Consider the following 16,478-nt stretch of genomic DNA (forward strand, 5'->3'; position numbering starts at 1 on the left):
AAGAGGAGGAAAAAAAGACCTTGTCAATCTATACAACTAACTTAGCACAGTGCCCATCACATAGTAGGTGTTTGATAAATGTTTCTAGACTGACCACTACAATAACTCTGCTGTTTTTTTATTTGTGTCCGATTCTTCTTGACTGCATTTGGGGTTTTCTTCGAAAAGATACTGGAATGATTTGCAATTTCCTTCTCCAGCTCATTTTACAGAAGAGGAAACTGAGGCAAACAGGGTTAAGTGACTTGTTCAGGGTCACATAACTAGTAAGTGTCTGACCTAGATTTGAACTTAGGAAGATGAGCTTTCCTGATTCCAAGCCCAGTGGTCTATCCACGGAGCCACCTAGCTACCTCTCATTAAGTACCTACTAGATATAATCTGAGAGTGATTTGTCCCAGGTCACTCAACCAGTCTGTGGCAGAAATGTGATTCAAACCTGTGACAGAAATGGAAAGAACACTAAGTCATTTGACTAAATACATGGTATTTGAGGTCCCTTCTGTCAACAAATCCCATGATCTTAAGTGCTGATGGTTCAGAGTAATAAAAGACTGTGAGATGTGGTTAAGCAAGCAATGCTTCTTAGAGGAGGAAGACTTTTTGTTTAAAGAAGGTAGTGATCCAGTCAGCTGAGAAGCAGATTCAAGTTATACAGAGCAGATGATCTTGTGTGTTGGGGAACAAGGAAAAGCATCATGGTTCGGTTGAAGGGATGGAGTATTAGAGGGATGGTGTGTGTCTGGGACCATATGGGAAAGAGGGACCAAAGCCCAGCTCTTGCAATGCCTGAAATATTATATAGTTAACTCATGATTATTATTATATAGTTAACTCTTAATTACCTAAGAGGATTCAAGAAAGACCTTATGGAAATGACAAAGACTTGAGCAAGGTTTTGAAAGGTGGGTAAGAAGTCAATAGGCAGAAATGGAGGTGAAGGCATTCTATGTGTAGGAACCAGTATGAGCAAAGGTGAGGTGGGAAAGTATAAGGCATATTTGGGAGATAGAGAACAATACAGTCTGATGGGTCCCCTCCTACATTTCCAGTCTTTTTATACATTACTCTCCACCATATATATGCCATAATCTCCTCTTCAATCCATCAGCACTGCCCTCCTTGCTATTCCACAAATAAGTCACTCCATCTTCCACTCCTGGCATTTTATCTTGGCCTCTTTTGGGGCTATCCCCATGCTTGGAATTCTCCCCCTCCTCATTTATTCCTACTGGCTTCCTTAAGTCCCAATAAAGTTCCACTTTCTATAGGAAATCTTTCCCAATCCTTTAGTGTCTTCCCTCTCTTAAGTATTTCCTGTTTATCCTGTACATAGCTTGTTTGTGCATATTTGTTTACTTGTTGTCTTCCCCATTAGATTGTAAGCTTCTTGAGGACAGGAGCTGTCTTTTTTGACAAATTTTGTATCCGTAGCACTTACTTAGCACAATGCCGAACATAGTAGGTGCTTCCTAAATGTTTACTGACAACATGTCTGCCAGCCTGACTCAATGACCTGGAGGTCCCTTCAGGTTCCCATAATTCCATAACTTGAGCTTCTTAACTTCAAATTCAGGTCTCTTTCCATGATGTCACACTGCTTTTTGAGATTTGGTAGAAAGAATTAGTCTACTACAGAAAAAAACAACAACAACATTTAATGACTTCCCAAGTGAAATCAATATTGTTTTTCAAAATTTACTTTATGATATTCTGATTACCCATTACCCCATTCTTAGGGGGTAATAAGAGTGTAACTTGTTTCAGAGAATTTGCAGATGGATGAAATAACCTAAGTCTATGAGTATATAAGAATCTTGGATGCATCAAGAAACCTGGAAAAAAAGAAAAAGTAAATTTCTATTCTTCTCCCCATCTCCACCCCCTTCCTACCACCCAACTCTCATCTGAAATAAAAATTAGAGAGTTATTAGGAGTTTCATTAGGGGTGAGCAGGTTAGTAATGAAATTACATTTCAGCTTCTTCTCAATCCCTGTAAGTATTAAGTGGTTTGATCAATGGCGTTCACACAATTAATTTTGCCTGATTGCGAGGGTGAAGGTATCGACAATTGTGTTTCACACCTTGGGCTTTGTCTCCAAGCCAAACGTGCCTTCAAGAGACTTGGTGGGGGTGGGGAGGTACTCAGCCTTCTGGGGTAAGGAGATCTGGAGACAAATGGGAGACATATCTAGCTGCAGTCCAAGCAAAATATTACGTGCATCCATACACTTCATGGGGGAAAGTTAGGGGGAAGACTTAGAGAGAACCAAGGCTTAAATGCACATTTCTGAGATGGAATGAATGGAATCAAGAGCTAGATGAAATCAGGAGAGGTCATCTGGTTCAATCCCCTGCCTTCAGGCAGGTAAATATGTAATCAGTATAACCCTCAGGGTAGTTGACTGATTTCCTTTCCTAGGGAGTCTCCTGGGAGTAAGGGTAAGGGAAGAGGGGAGAGAGAAGAGAGGGGAGAGCACAATATCCACCCCTCAGTACCTTGCTCCAGTTTTATGCACCATACAACTGTAGCAGCAAGCACCCAGGCGTCCTCAGGGTTTGCTGCTACCACAGGTTCTTGGATCTGCCTTGATAAAGGAAAGCAACTCAAAATGGGTTAACAAGCTTACTTTAATCAGTCAGACATATATCGTTTACCTTGTTCAGGGGAAAAAGGTCAGCACCCCAAACTTCAAAATATACAGGCAGAATTATCAAGACATTAACAGATCAAGTAGACAGCTTTCCAAACTGTCCAACCATTACATACATACCCAGTCAACATCTGGGTTTCCACATCTGGGTTTTTCAAAGCCGGGGGGGAGGGGGGGGGGGGGGGGGGTGGGTACTGGCGAATCACAGAACACTTCACAAAGTGAGCCCCCAAAACAAAGCTACACATCAGGGCTTATATAGCCTTCTCCTGGCTCAGAGAATGTAACAACCTTTTGGACCCACTGGCCAATCAAAAAGTATCTACTGAAAAACAAGCCTCCCACCCCAGGCCTCAGGTGCACTTTAGCCTAGGGGCAGGGAAGATCTTTAAATTTGCATTTCCATTACAACAACCAGAAAGTTCTTCCTGATATCTGAGCTAAGTCCTTCCTGCTTACATTCAATTGAATTGCCTTTCTTTTGGTCTACGAGGGACATGGAGATTCCCCATCAGAAAAAAAAAAATCCTTCACTAGGTTAGAGATAGTAGTCTTCAACTCCTTTAATTTTTCCTGATAGGACTTTCCAGTGTTGTGACCCACTTGAGATGTTCATCCTGAACCCAGTCAAGTTTTCTTGTATTTTTAAAAATAGTATTTTATTTTTAGCCAATTACATGTAAAGACAATTTTTAACATTTATTTAAAAAAAATTTTGAGTTCCAAATTTTCTCCCCCCCCTTACCTCTGCCCTCCTTAAGATTGTAATCAACTTGATATAGGTTATATTTGTTGCATTTTTATGTATATTTGTATTATGTATGTTACCCAGAGTCAATCAGCCAATCAACCAACCAAAGAGCATTTTTAAGAGGTTCCTGGGTACCCAGCCCTGTGCCAGGAAATGGGAATGCAAAGACAAAAATAAAATCGACCCTGCCTTCAAGGAGTTCACATTCTATCAGGGGAAACAACAGGCAAGTATAAGGAGATACCAAAGACATTCAAATGTGTACAAAGATTCAAGGTCCATTGGCAAAGGCAATGGGAAGGCACTAGCAGCTGTCTAGAGTAGTGATGGTGATGTTAGAAAAAGCCTAATACCTGCCATAATACCCTAAGATGGATGAAAGCTTTAATGAAAGAAAACTTTCCCTATTTTTGCATGTCATCATCTTTTAAGTGCATTTCAGTATCCAGTTGGCCTCTTTCCACAATAGACTTGAATCATTTCTTCCTCTCCTTTTAATTCTGGGTCTGGAGTGGGGCTGCTGTAAGTGTGTTGGCTAAAATGAGATGAGAATTTAGGAATAGGGAATGGGAGGGTTGGGACAGGGATAGGAGGATTGCTGGTGACTCTATCAAGAGCCAGCATGGAGTGTAGTTGATAGGACACTGGATAGGTCAGCAGATCCTGGGTTCAAATCCTTCCCCCCACACTTGCTAATGTATAATCTTGAGCAAATCATTTAATATCTATGCTCATCAGGTTCTCCACCTGCAAAATGGGGAGGAAGTGAACTCAGTGGCCTCAAAGGTGCCTTCTAGCTCTATGATCCTATAAACAAAGCAGGGATTTGAGAGAGGAAAAGACCCATCTGTAATGCTGAGCTATTTTCTTGGTTGGACTCATTGTCAAATGGGCCACACAGCACATAATACCCCAAATTACATCTCTCCCAGGTATCCCTCCCTGAATAACTGAATATAAAACTGCCACCTGCCTTCCAAGTCTTCCTTCAACTGCTTTCTTATGTAATGCCTTTACATCATGCAAGAAATCAATCACTGCATGTCCTGAATGAATGCATCTGATGCCTTCATGACCAGAGGACTTCCATTTGCATTTTCATGTCCATCTTACTGTGAACCCCTATAAGGGAGTGTCATGCATTCAACACACCCTCACATGCATCGAAATGATGAGGAGTCAACGGTTATAAAGCATCTTTCTCATAATCAATCCTGTCTGACTCCAGTCTACCTTTCCAAGCATGTTACTCCCCTTCATATACTCTGTAGTCCAGCTAAACTGGCCTCCATGCTGTCATCCATGCACCGCCATTGAATCTCCCACCTCTGTGCCTTTGTCCAGGCTGTGCTCATGCCTGAAATACACTCCCTTCTCACTTCCTTCTCCTTTTAGAATCCCTAGCTTCCCTTAATGCTCAAATCAATGTATATTTCAAATCATATTCTTGCTTTATCAGTGGGGACGGAGGGAGGGAAAGAACTTGGAATGTAAAAATATATACATATATATTTTAAAAAGCTCAGATCAAATGCCACTTTCTACATGAGGCTTTCCCTGATGCCCTCACTACTAATGCCTCTTCCCTCCCACCCATGACCTTATATTTACCTTGTATATATTTTTATTTTTTGTATGTGCATTTGTTTCCTCGAAAAGAAGATAAGCTATTTTGTAGGCAGGGACTGTTTTGTTTTTGACTTTTGATCAACAGCACCTGGCAGAGTGTCTGGAACACAGTAGGCATTTAATAAATTCTTGTTGATTAAACAACAAACAGTTGTGTGGCCCCTTCCAATTTTAGTGCTACCATACCATGACTCAGTACTCACTAGAAACTGGACGGGAAGCATTCAGTTTGCTCCCACACCAGGGCCTTATCAAAAGGGTAATTAGTGTAGCCAAAATCTTGTTCTAGTTGAGGGAAGTAGGAAATAATAATAAAAGCTAATATTTATATGTTACTTTAAAGTTTGCAAAACACTTTACATATATTATTCTATTTGATCTTTACAACAGTCCTATGAAATAGGTGCTATTATTAACCCCATTTTACAGATGAGGGAACTGAGGTTCAAAATGACTTGCCCAAGGTCACCCAGTAAGTTGATTTCTGAGGGGAAACTCAAGTCTCATCAGAGGATTTTGGAAAGGATCCACATTTGCTCCATACAAAACTTTTCAGAACATCCCCAGCCTTTAGAATGGAAGCTAGTCTTAGAACTGGGGGAGCCTAAATGTCAGAGGAATCCATCCAGTCCTGTGGACTCAAGTATGTACACAGCTCTTACAGGGTTTTTCCCATAGCAGACCCTTACCCTCTGAGACTGCTTCTTCCACCCAATTCTCTTATATTATGAATTCAAGAAAAGACATCAATATTACTTTTATACTGGCCTCTGATTGTCCTGAGAGCTCTGTCTCCCTACCTGAGCCAGACCCTGTCTTTGTATATGTTGGGGATGCAGTTTGGCAGTGCGGGGTGGAGGGTGGGGGGGAGAGACTGGGGAATCAATAAGACTAGTAGAAGTGAGGAAATTCTCCTCCCATCTCAGGCTCTATAAGAGTGCCCCTCCAGAACAGGAGGTCCATCCTTAGAACCCTTGGTATGTCAAAATTGGAGACAAAAAGAGTGGCAGAGGATATTCTCTACAAAGATCAAGAGGGGAAAAGAGACAGACACTGAAAAACACCCAGAGAGATACACACATAGAAAAATATTGAGATAGAAAAGAGATAGAAAGGGAGAAAGACAGCCAAAGATAATTGGATTAGATGATCTCTTAAGTTTCTTACTGGTTGTAAAATTGTGTCATTCTATGAGAGACTGAAACAGAGACAATTGAGACAGACACAGAAAAAGACAGAAAACAAAGAGACAGAGACTGAGAGAACCAAGGAAAGTCAAGGCATTTTATTCCTTTCTCTATTCAAATGTGAAAGGAAAAGTCATTTCATAAGATGCCTTGCAGCCTCGTATTTAAGAAAAATGCCTGGAATTAAGTTCCTAAAAAGCTAGGAAAGCTGAACCAGACTGTCATCAGGGCTTGAAATGAGATTTTATATTTTTTTCCCCTTCCTGGGCACTGATCCACTGATGGATCGGCCAGAGCTGGCAGCAGGAGCCTGGGAGGGATTACTCCTCGTTTGTTTGAGTTACACTGGAGCTGGGAGCCCACCCTGGGGAGGGACTATGGTGGCATTACCAGAAATGGCTGTTAAATCCCTAGACAGCAGGGACAGGGCTGCTTTTTTTTTCTTTTTTTGGTTCAGGGCCCAATACAGGACGGTCACCCCTGTCTCAAAAAAAACCTTTCCTCTTGCCCTCTCTGCCCCCCCTCCCCCAAGTCCTAATCTGTTGAGTGATTCTAATGTGCTTCAGGTGAGGCTTCTAGGGAGCAGAACCAGAAGGGCTGAAAGAGGGATGAGAAAGCCAGTAGTGTGTGGCTGTAGGCAGGGTGGGGGAGGGAGGTGAGGACCATGAAGGTGGCCAACAGGGTGGCCAGTAGCAGTGCTCCCCACCCCCACTCCCACTCTGCCTGAGACGCTCCCGGCATCCTGCCAGTCACAGCTGGAGAGGGCAGGGAGGCTGGAAAGTTTGTCTCTGTCAGCAGATCTTTATGGAGGGAAAGTCAAGGTGCCCCCACTCTCCCCCAGCCTCCCCCCACCACACATCTGAGTCGAGGGGATGTTGGGGCAGGTGGCCAATGTCACTGCTTTCACCTTCACCAAAGACATTGCTTTTTTTTTCCTTTCCCACTCAGGCAAGGGAGATCTAGAAGCAAGCCTGTCCCATCTGTCCTCCCACTCACATGCCCCTTCCCTCAAAGTCCTGATGCCCTAGCTTGAGACACCCTCCCCCCAAAGCCAACAAGATCTCTCCCCAGGATGCCAGACTACTGATTAAAGGGATTAGGGACTCAGGTCACTGCTGTTTTCTCTACTACTAGAAAATAGGCAAATTCTCTTCTAGCCCTCCCTCACCCCATCACCCCTGTTTTGTGCATGACCAAGATGAGTGGAGGATCAACTCTACCTCCCTTTGGACACTAGATTTGGAGACTGCCTCTTGCCTCTGTTGGTTCTTTTCACCCTCTCTGGGATATTATTGACTATATTCCCTGTCCTTCTCCTTTCACTCCTCCTGCCCTCTTCCCTCACTGGCCTGGCATCAGCCAGCATCAAATGGGACCTGGAAGGTTCCATTTATCCATTTGCTTTTCAGCCAATCTTTCTTTATGACTGTCTCTCTGTCTTTTTTTTGCTCTCTGATTTTGCCCACCTATCTTCTTAAAGAGACAAATGCTTCATGTTTGTCTGAATTCAAAGCACATAGGAAAAGTACCTGTCTGAAACTAGTTCGTGCTGGTCCGTGTCCTTAATGATGCAAGATGACTTTCCTTAATGAACAGATCTGATCTTCCTGTCTCTCTCCTGCTCATCAAAATCCTTCAATAGTTGCTTATGTACTTGAAAAGGTACCAATACCTTAGCCTGGCATGTCAAAATTGTCTTCCTAATATAGAGGTCTTTTCTGCTTGAACATCTTCTGAGGCTCTCTATTGCCTCTAGGATAAAACTCAAATTCTTTAACCTGACTTTTAAGACCCACCACAATCTGCCTCTACCCCCCTTTTCCTAAAATAATGGGGGTAGAGTCATAGCTAAAACACTGAGACTAGAGTTAAAAAGATCTGAGTTCAAATACTACCTCAGCATCTATTAGCTGTGTAACCCTGGGCAACTCATTTCCTCTCTCCCTGACTCAGTTTCCTCATCTATAAAATAAGGGGGTTGGATTGGATGATCTCTGAGGTCCTTTCTAGCTCTGGATCTATGAGAAACAATCCCCTCTTTTTTAAGAATGAAGAAACTGGGGCAGCTAGATGGCACAGTGAATAGAGCACTGGCCCTGGAGTCAGGAAGACCTGAGCTCAAATCTGGCCTCAGATATTTAACACTTACTAGCTGTGTGATCTTGGGTAAGTCACTTAACCCCAATTTCCCTGCCCTCCAAAAAGAAAAAAAAAGAATGAAGAAATTGAGGCTCATAGGATATAAAACTAGAATGGACCTCAGAGGACCAGTTCAACACCCCTCTTTTTACAGATGAGGAAACTGAGACATAGAGGTTAAGTCACAAGTGTAAAACAGGAGGCCAGGGCACGAAGCCCACAACGAATGGCCCAAACCAAATTAAAATGTAATTGGGGTGGGGCAGCCAGGTAGCACATCGAGTAAGAGTACTGGCTCCAGTGTCGGGATGACCTGGGGATCAAATCCGGGCTCAGACACTTAGCACCCACCCAGGAACACCTGGCCATGTAACCTTGAGCAAGTTACTTAACCCCAATTGCTTTAAAAAAAATGTAATTGGGAAATATTTAACAAAATAAATAAAAATACGGTAAAACCTAGATATTATTACGAACAAAGGCAATATGCAGTCCTTATGTATGGATTAGTGACCCCCATTTCTATTTGAGTTTAACGTCACTTGGGCAAGTGACTTACCCAAGGTCATGAAGATAGCAAGCCTTCAAGGTAGAACTTTAAGCCAGGTACTCTGACCTCAAAGACACATATTATGTTCCAGACAAACTAAATTACTACCTGTTCCCTAAAATTAACATTTCATCTCCTATCTTGATGTAATCACAGACTATGTTTGGAATGTACCTCTTCACTCCATCTCTAGTTCTCAGAATCCTGCTCTTACTTCAAGAGTCATCTAAGGTCCCACTTTCTCCCTGTAACCTTGCCTTGTCCCTCCAGCTAGAAGTGATCTCTCCCCAATTACCCCAGAGCACTTCCAGATTTAACCTCTGCCTCCATTAAGTATTGCCTTGTATTATGCGTGGTCCCTTTAGTAAAATAGAATCAGTAAAGGACTATATGATCAAAAAAAAATCTTTATATTCCCAGGGCCTAGCAGAGTTTTATACATGGTTAAGAAAATTTGTTGAATATTGAAAGGGGAATTTCAGTGTACAGTGGACAAGGTAGGTATCAATAAAGAAAAAAAATTAAGGGGACCAGCTGCCACAGTCAAACCCTACCCCTCACCTCTACTTAGGGTATTTTCCTTTTATTCCTTGGTCTTGGTCACATGTCTGAGCTGCTGAGACAGTGGCTTCTTCTGTTTTCCTACTGCTTTTCCCAGCACTAATAATGACTTCCAGGACCTATGGAAAAAACTGGAATCCCAGAAGAAAGGTATAGATTGGTAGTAACACTAAATAGAAAAGGTTTGAAAGATCCAGGGTGTGACTGATTTCAAGAGTCACCCTTAGGACTGGGACAAGACTTCTGGTGCTACTTCCCAATAGAATGTCCTATGTTCGAGTAAGGTGGAAATGACTTTCACAGGGCCATGTAGACAATAAGTGTCTGAGGCTGCATCTGAACCCAAGGCTTCATTAACTCCAAGTCCAGTGCCTATCCAATATGCTAGGCCACTGTGCTAAGATTGTACAGGCAGGTTGCTGGCATCTATGTGTGTTGGACACATTGAGTCCAAAGCTTCTGCCAACCCAGTGTAGTGCTGAATGACAGCCACCTACCTCCAACCCGGAACAAGGACCCAAGGAGGTCAGCCAGGGCCACAGAGCCTGGGAACATGATGGTAACTGTGTCTCACAGGCATTTTTAAAGAGGATCATAAGGGCCCCTAAATTCTCCCCAAGTTAGTTACTTGGCCAGGCCTGGTCCTTCTCGGTCATGGGAAACTGTCATCCCTCCTTCAAAGAGGAGGTGGGAGTAGAGCTGGGGTGATGTGGGGTAAGGCCTAGGAGGGAGGGTCAACCTTAAGGGGCAAGGGTCACCAAATCCCAGAGGCCCTGTTGGTGACTAAAGGGTGTGTCATTTGACAGAGAAATAAGAGTTTCATTAATCTCCCCTCCCATTCCCACCTCTCCTCAGGCAGGCTACATTTGATCCCTCCCACCCCTGACTGCTCTCCTGTGAGAGAGGGGCCTGGGATTAAGTCATCTCCCCTTCACCAACCCCATTACTTCCTCTTCCCTCCCACGTGGTCCTGGTGCTGGGAGAGTAGGACTGGGTGAAAATGTCCCCTGAGGTCAATGTCTGGCTTGGAGGAGGGACAGAGCCATACTCAGGGAAAGCAGATGCGCCCCATCTCAGGCAAAGGACTAAGAGACTAAAATGAGGACCGGTTTTAATCCTCCTGTAATAAATACACCTGATATTTGTGCTAGGAAATCCCATTCCTTCAGGCAGAGGATCTCCCTTCTATCACCTTTATTAGAGTATATGTCTTGCCTCTTGGCTAGATTGTAAATTTCTTGAGGGCAGAGACTTTGTCGTTTCCAATTCACTTCAACCAGCCTTTATAAGGTGCTGACACACAGTAGATGCTTAATAAATGTTTCTTGATTGACACAATGAACGAGTGAAATGAATGACTGAAATTTCACAAACTTGGACCAGGGCAACAAACTTGGAACTGGGTGAAAAAATTAAAACGCTCCAATTCATATTTTATTCTACAGCCCCAGGGGCTTCCTGAGCTCACCAACTAGGGGAGCCAGGGAAGCTTCTTGAGCAGGGGAATGGCATTGTCTGTTCTTTGCTTCAGGAACATCCTCCACACCTTGCATAAGAGCCTTGTCTTCGTTAATAAATGTTTGCTGAGTATGAACAGCATCTGTGTGACATTAAGTCTCAAACTTGTAATGCTATAAGCACTATTAAACACTATTATTGTCATTACTTTTAATGTTCCAGGGAATGGTCAAAGGCTCGGATGGACAGTGCCACCCAGGCGGTGTCCAAACCTTGTATGAAGTACGTAGAGATGAGGTTGGGAGCGGCTTTGCCTGCCCCAAACTCAGGATCAAACCGCCCACTTTTTTTTTTCACAGAATCTTAGAACCTCAGAGGTGGGAGAGTCAGACCTCAGAGAGTATGCAGCCCAATCTACACCTGAACAAGGATCCTTCCCCATCTTCCCTCCTTTCCTTTGGGTTGCCAACCATAGCAGGAACCATTTTCTGAGGTTAAAAAAGGGGGTATGGGCTTGGGCGGGGTGGGAGGGGGCGCTATCTCCCAGCTGATTTGAGCCCCTTTCCCTGAAACTGAACCAGGACCCCAGCTTTCTGGGCACCTGACTCCTTTGCCAACCTCTCCACCGACGCGGGGCCATGCTTGGCCAGTCCCCTTCGATTCCCTTCACCTCACCCGCCCCCGGGCCCTTTCCCCTTCCTCTCCGGGAGGTCACCCTAACTTCCCCCCGCCCGAGGTTCTCCGGGTCAGTAGTCGAGGCAGCCCCGGCAGGCTGATCAGACGTGCGGCCGCCCCCATTGTCAGCTGGTGAGATAAACGTGGGTGAGACTGGTGGGGCTGGGGGGCCCAGATCTAATCTGCGACCACATCACTCGTTTGACTAGAACAAAAATCCTGCGGCAGGAGAGATCAAACTAACCGTATTGGAGCATGAAAAGGAAAGCGGCCTTTCCAAGGGGGAGGGAAGAGTTGGGGGCGCTGGGCTGGGGGCGCTATCTCCAGGGATCTGACCCGCCGTCCGCGGGCCGTCACGCAGCCTGCAGGGGTGGGAAGGAGCCAAGTTGTTTTTCTGTCCCTCAGAAGGTACAAAAGAAGCCCCATTAATATGTACCTGCCTTTGAAGCCCGCCTTTGAAAGTCGGACGCCTGAGTCCCAGCCAGGCCGCAGACAGAAACAGACTATACACCCACCCCAACCCCGAACTCTGCCCAGCCCTCCCCTTCCCGCCCTCCCCACTCCGCCTCATTCCCCACTTTCGGCACTGGGGATCAAAGGCCTCAACAGCCCCCTTCCTTGGCAAGCCTGTGCCTTCTGCAGCCCCAGCTACTGACAGATGGGAGGAGGTGGGAGCCTGATGCCCTCCCTCCCCACCCTCTCAGCCTTGGATTCCTACTGCTTCTTAGGGCCGAAGAGCCCCAGTGAGTGGTCTGGCAGTGATTCCTACTTCCTGGTTCCGAACTTTCAATGCCTGGGTCCCCCAAAGACAAGATGTTAGTAACCCCCCCCCCAACTTTATGCTGTTGAAACTCCGCAAACGGAGGGGAGCCCTCACCTGCTGTGCCTAGCTCCCCGGAAAGGAGAGTGGGAGGGGCTGTTTGGGCCGGATTTATATCTATCCTAGGGCTGAATTCGACAACATCTGGAGTTTTTAGCTCAGGAACATTTTAAACTTTCAAGCTTAATTCCCCATCGGTGTCATTTCTCAGCTTGCTGTTTGCATTTCAGGCAGCCTGGAGAGGTGCCATGTTTGGCTGGGATCTGATGAATAGTGAGATTGGTCTAGGGGAGCAGAGGGACACAGCCTTCTTCCCCCACTGCCACCCCTAGCGTTCCCACTAAATCTCCTTTCTCCTTGTTACCTGTTTACCTTAGTTAATTGGCAGTGAATGACCCTAGCCACAGGGCTGGCCCCAGATGAGGGACTGAGGGGGAACAGGTGTCCTTTGCCTAGACTCCACCTGATTTCCACCACCACCCCCATTCTTCCTCTAGTCTGCTTCCTTTCTCCTGCAATCTTTATTCCCTCACCTGGACTGTCAGCTCCTTGCTCCCCCCTCACCCCATTTCCTGGCCTCCCACATCCCCTTCAGTGGAGCTGATCAAAGGCAGGAATCAGAAAGCAATTAATGAATCCCTCTTCTCCCCACCCTTCCCCCTTCCTCTTTGGATATCTTCCTGCAGGTGAACGCCAGCATCACTAGGGCAGCCATGCCTAAGTTACTTCCTCCCCTGTTTCTCCTTGCCCCTCTCCTGTGAACTGTAACCTCTTCCCAAAAATGTACATGGCTGGGAGAAGGAGGAGTTTTTATTCTGTCCTGGTTGCCAGGCCTTAAGGACAAAGAGGGAATGCAAGGGAAATCTCAGTGACTATGGAATCATAGGACCTGGGTTCAAGTCCTGCTTCTGAAGCTAACTATGACTTCGATTGAGTCATTTAACCCATCTGGGTCTCAGTTTCCTCATTTATAAGATGAGGGGGTTGGACTAGGTGGCCTTTAATGTACCTTCCATCTGTGATTCTTGTGATTTTACATAAACACAGAGAGGAAGCTATAATCACTGCAAGGAAACTGAGTGTCTCCAATTCCTACCTATTCCGTCCCCAGGCAGGAAAGGACTTGAAAAAAAAAGGATCTCTTTCCCTTCTTTTCTCAGGAGGTTAAGAAAATGCCAGTGTGGGGCAGCTCAGTGCTGCAGTGAGTAGAGCACCAGCTCTGGAGTCAGGAGGACCTGAGTTCAAATGTGACCTCAGACACTTAACATTTACTAGCTGTGTTACCTTGGGCAAGTCACTTAACCCCAATTGCCCTGTCTTCCCCCTTCCAAAAAAAAGCAAGAACATTTTGGGGCAGCTAGGTGGTGTAGTGAATAGAGCACCAGCCCTGGAGTCAGGAGGACCTGGGTTCAAATCCAGCCTCCTACACTTGACACACTTACTAGCTGTGTGACTTTGGGCAAGTCACAACCCCAATTGTCCTCCAAAAAGCAAAAAAAAAAAAAAAAAGAAAATGTCAGAGCTAGAAGGAAACTAGAGAACATCTAACCCAACCCCTTCACTTTGCCAATGAATGAGAAAATTGAGACACAGAGAGAGTAAGAAACTTGGCTATAGTCACATATAGAATTGGTGGCAGAGCTGGGACTCAAATCATGTCTAGTCACTCTGGCCCCAGGGCACTTCTCACTGGGTAGTACTGTCTCTTCTCCTGGTCAGCAGTCCCTTATTCTCCACCCTACCCAGGGCCAAAGTAATTTAGAAATATAAGATTTTTTTGACAAGTATGTAAATATAATGTGTGTGTGCACACTAGCATATATGTCCCCAAAGTCTTAGAGAAGTTTTAAGCTAGTAAATCTTCAAACTGCATTAAGATTTGGGGAGTATACACACACATATAGACTATATATAAGTTCCTCATCATGTATATACATACATACATATGTAATTATATATAATTTACATATATAGTTGCCCAAAGTCTTTGTATTTGTAGATATATATATATACACACATATATATATATATATGTATTTGTGTACATGTTTGGGTATATGAGTGTGTAAGGATGTCTCAAAATCTTAGGGCACTTTTAAGCTATTAAAGCTTTAACTGCGCTAAGAATTTGAGGAAGAATTTAAACCTGCATATATGTCTGACCATGTATAAGTTCCCCATTATATATGTGTGTGTAGTCACATATAACTATATATAGTTATATAGTGTGCGAGTATATATAAATGCCCCAAAACCTTGTATATACAGATATGTATATGCATCTATTTGTGTATATTTATATGTGTGTGAGGATGTCTCAAAAGTCTTAGCTGTTAAGCTAATAGTCTTAAGCTATTAGAATTTTAAACTGCTCTAAGACTTTTGGGACACTGTGTACCATGTTCTAGAAGTGTGGTTACAGAGGCATAGGGAACTCCCAATGAGATAACTCCCTCTACTGAAACAGATCAGCATCTGCTCTTCAATGTGTTGTATTTGTCAGGAAGGTGCCTGCAGCCACGAAGAGGTTAAGTGACTTGGGCAGGATCCCATAGCCAGTATGTGTCAGAGATTGGCACTTGAATCCTGAGGTTTGCTCCCTGTCTGCTAAGCCATTGGCTGTCAGGACTGAAATAAAAACTCACTGAAAACAGGGACTTAGAAATTCAATGTGATGGCTTGAGGAAGTTTTTAATCTAAATGTTTTTAGAAGTGGAGAAATTAGAATAGTGAATGTAAGGAACGTAGGGAGTTCTTTAGAAGATGTTTAGGTCCCTTCTAGCCTCCCTCCCACCTCCAGCCTCTTAAATCTGGATGTGCCTCCCTCATCCCATCATCTTTGATATAGTCAGGGAAGCAAAGTTCAGCTCCCCCAGGACCTAGCTAGATTAAGTCATTGAACTGTGAGCTCCCTGAGGGCAAAGACTGTCCTTTTCTTTTGTCTGTATCTTCCAAATGCTTAGCACAGTGCCAGGCACAGAATAAGCCCTTAATAAATATTGCTAACTCATTACATCCCATTTCTCTCCAGATGTCCAGTGCTCACCTAAGCCCCCTCCTGACACGTCTCCCCCAGGCCCTTCTTCCACATCTCCCTATTTTGTAGAACAATTTTACCCTCTCCAACCTGATCAGGGGTGGTGTTGGGTATGAGGCTGAAGGCTGGGGCACGGGGGATGAGGGGAGTGCTGTGAGGAAAACAGGATCCAAGATAAGAAACCTAAGAATAACACAATCTCCCTGCCATTACCAGGGAGGAAACTCAGGGTTTACACAGAGATGGAGAACTGCTTTAAATCCCAGTTGTCTAGGATGGAACCAAAAATCCCCACAAGTTGAGGACAGCTAGGTGTCGAAGTGAACAGAACACCAGCCCTGAAGTCAAGAGGACCTGAGTTCAATTTTGGCCTCAGACCCTGTAATGTAATGCCAAGGAAAGGCAACTTCCCAAGGTTCAAAATACCAGCAGCATAGGTGCTCTCCATTTTATTCAGTGACCAACCAAGAACAGAGAAGATCAAAACATGACATCATTCCAAATACAGAATTTACTAAATGTGATTAAATAATCTCCAAGGACTACCCCACCCCAGGACCTTCCAATCATTCAATCAATTACAAAGTCCCTGGTCTAAATACTTCTCCACCCCTAGGCTATACCTTCATTTAGTCCACCACAAAGCCCCTCTTCTCAAATGGAGATTAGTTTCCAAACATAAGTAAAGTACATTCATTTGCTCAAACCATAGGACACAAAAAGGTCAAAAGTTCCCCACCCCTGGATCACAATTGAATCTACCCCAGAGTTACATCAAGTTTAAGCATAGCACTTAATACTCAAATGGAGGTCTTTTCTTCATCTCGACAGGAGGCAAGTTCTCAGCAATCTTAGTTCCTGGGGAGACAAGGTTTAGCAAGGCCACAAGATACATTGTCAGTCCCTTCATTAATTCATCCTCTGTCTGTAGAACAGTCCTAGAACCCCTGAAAACATTAGCAAAACCCTCTCCCAGGATTTCTGTAAACATACAACAAGAAAATCCTTCTTCAGGG

Source organism: Petaurus breviceps, unplaced genomic scaffold (genome assembly GCF_028583685.1).
Source record: "Petaurus breviceps papuanus isolate PSGF00001 unplaced genomic scaffold, PetGlider_PUasm1.0 91023, whole genome shotgun sequence".
Lineage (NCBI taxonomy): Eukaryota > Metazoa > Chordata > Mammalia > Diprotodontia > Petauridae > Petaurus > Petaurus breviceps.